The sequence below is a fragment of the Gavialis gangeticus genome, unplaced genomic scaffold (assembly GCF_001723915.1).
Source record: "Gavialis gangeticus isolate Ggan-Ray unplaced genomic scaffold, GavGan_comp1, whole genome shotgun sequence".
Classification (NCBI taxonomy): domain Eukaryota; kingdom Metazoa; phylum Chordata; order Crocodylia; family Gavialidae; genus Gavialis; species Gavialis gangeticus.
Genome location: NW_017729029.1, coordinates 2688933 through 2691895, shown reverse-complemented (window position 1 = coordinate 2691895; position 2963 = coordinate 2688933). Strand labels below are relative to the sequence as shown.

The 2963-nt window shown below is 48.6% G+C and overlaps 1 long non-coding RNA gene across 1 annotated transcript in view; it reads left to right on the top strand.

Annotated features, from left to right (window-relative positions):
• The window catches only part of LOC109300384, an 8458-nt gene extending 6020 nt beyond the window's left edge, over positions 1-2438 (top strand). Inside the window, exons 2-3 of the long non-coding RNA XR_002098183.1 lie at positions 1201-1207; positions 2427-2438. This is a non-coding gene — a long non-coding RNA (uncharacterized LOC109300384). The remainder of the gene's footprint in view (positions 1-1200; positions 1208-2426) is intronic.
• Positions 2439-2963: the final 525 nt, after the last annotated feature.

The following is a 2963-nucleotide window of genomic DNA, read 5'->3' as shown; positions in this document are numbered from 1 at the left end:
TTGTCCTACAAGGAACCCTAAATATTTCGTTTGCCTTTGAGCTAAAGCACATTTTTGTGGGTTTGCCGTTAGACCAGCTTTTCTTAGTTCTGTGAGTACTGCATGAAGAGCTTGTTTGTGGTGTGCCCAAGATTGCATAAAAATGATGATATCATCAATATATGCGGCAGTATACTCAGTATGTGGGCCTAGGATTCGGTCCATCAGGCGCTGAAATGTTGCTGTGGCTCCATGAAGCCTGAACAGCATGCAGACAAATTTGTATAGCCCCCATGGTGTTCCAAAAGTGGTCTTAGGTCGGTCCCTGGGTACCACCGGGATTTGCCAGTACCCTTTTGCCAGGTCTAAAGTCAAGATTAATTTGGCATTACTGATGCGCTCCACCAGTTGTGTGACATGGGGCATGGGGAATGCATCAAAGACTGCTATGGCATTCAATTGCCGGTAATCAATGCATAGTCTCAAGGAGCCATTGGGCTTGGGTACGGGCACCAGAGGACTATGCCATGGGTTTCAAGAGGGTCATATGATCCCTAGTTCTAACATTCTTTTGACCTCTTTGCATATCTCATCAGAAAGATGATGAGGTATCAGTCACCATCTTTTTCGTACTATTGACCCTGGAGGTGTATGTATCAAATTATATGTGCCCCGAACCCACCTGGGCTCCTCTCTGAATACGTCTTTGAATTCTTTAATGAGGACTTGTATCTTGTATTTTTGCGCTGCCATCAGTTCTTCCCCGATCTGGATCTGGCTTTCTACTTTAGGTGTCCGGGTGTCTAGGGTGTTCTTTTGGAGGCCTAGGTCTTCAGATTCCATTTCTGTGAAAGCTACCCAGCCTTCGGGTTGGTGCCACTCACATAAGAGATTAATGTGGTAAATTTATCTCTCGCAAAGATGACCCGGTCAATGGATTTCATAATCCACTGGGCCCACCTTTCAGATTACCTTGAAGGGGCCTTGCCACTGATCAATAACTTGTGCATGGATGTGGGCAACAATACCAACACCTTCTGCCCTGGTTCAAACTCCCGTATCTTAGAGCGGGCATCATACCTCTCCTTCTGGTGGTGTAGCACCTGTTGCAAGTTGTCCTTAGCCAGGTTCCTGGCTTGTTGCATGCTGCATTGGAACTCTTGCCGATACAAAGTGGGGTCTCGGGCGTCCGTTGTGTTGTGCTCCCAATCTTCTCTCAAGATTTGTAGTAGGCCCCTGGGGCGGTGACCCAACACCAACTCAAAAGGGCAATATTTCAATGATTCCGAAGGGGTGTCTCTAAGGACAAACAACACCAAGGGGAGGAGTAGATCCCATTTCTGGGGGTCCCCTCTTATGCACCGATGCAGCATTTTCTTTATTGTCCTATTGAGCCTTTCCACCAGCCCATTTGTCTGTGGGTGGTACACTGAGGTGCGCAGATGTTTTATTTTTCGAGTACGGCATACCCTTTGTAGTACCCCTGACATAAAGTTATCCCCTTGATCTGTTAGGATCTCTTGAGGAATCCCTATCCTTGTGATCCACTTGATGAGCTCCTCTGCAATCTGGGGGACAGTTACTGGTCTTAGAGGCACCGCGTCTGGGTATCGCGTAGCATAATCCACAAGTATTAATATATACTGATGACCAGTGCTACTACTGGGCAGTGGTCCGATAACGTCCATTGCTGTCCTTGAAAAGGGTAGATCAATAATCAGCATGGGTTGGAGAGGGGCCCTCAGCGAGCGGTTTTCCCTGGCTTTCTGGCACTCAGGACAGATTATGCAATGGTGGGTCACATCTTCCCCTAATCCCGGCCAGAAAAACCACTGTGATATTCTGGCAGTGGTTCTATCTTGCCCCATATATCCCACAGCGGGGTTGGAATGGGCAAGTTGCCAAATGTTCTGCCGGAAATGGGAGGGTACCACAACTTGCATCTTTTTGGGGTTCCCCACCCCACTGGGTTGAACTCCGTATAAGAGTTGGTTTCTTACCTCAAACAGGGGTGCAGTCCCCAAGCTCGCCACCTGGTGGAGGGTAGGAGTGTCCAAGGCTGTCAACCTCAATTCTTGTAATTCTGTGTTTTCCTCTTGGGTTTCCCTAAACTGCCAACTGCTGGCCACATCATGTAGGTCCAGTATGTCCATGTCATTTACTGGCTCCCCACTGTCCTCAAGCTTGCTAAGCCATCTTTCACACTTCCACTGGCTCCTACGTGTCGTTTCAATGTCTTGGACCCTCTCCATCACATCGTAAATAGGGGTCTGGTCCCACCCAAGTAACATGTTGCAAGCCAGATGGGGAACCAAACCTACTAGCAACTCCCCGCAGTGTTCCATAACCCGGAGAGGTATCCACTGTCGGCAAACCTGTTTGGTCTCCTTGTGGAGGAAAGATACTTTCACTGGCTTTACCTCGTGGCCTTTGTGGGAGGCAACTAGGCTCACCTTCACCAAGGACTGAGTACATCTGGGGTCTAAAACTGCCCTGAAAGGGCGATTCCCAATCCATGCTTGGACTACTGGATGATCCCATATGGCGCCCTTGCCACCAGTCACAAAACTGCAATCCATGGGCTCAGCCTGGGTTTGTTCTTTACGTCCCTATACCGGTCCCCTACCCAAGCTATTGGGGCGCCATCTCTCTGATGAATTGCTCGGGCACTCCCTTGAAAAGTGACTGACCTTTCCACAATGAAAGCAAACCATATCTCTCATTGGACCCCTAGAGACAGACCGTCGCTTCTCCAGTTCCTTAGGGACTGAGATCAGAGGGGTGGAGCTGCGCCTTTCCCAGGAGTAATTAGCCTCTGAAGCCACAAAGGCCTCAGCCAACATCAATGCTTCCTTGCAGTTGCAAGGAGAATATTGCTGCACCTATTGTTGAATGCGCTCTTCCAAATCATTAAGGAACTGTTCTAATACTATCTTGTCTGCTGGGTGTCGCAATCGCACGATGCGAGGTTTATCTATTTGTTA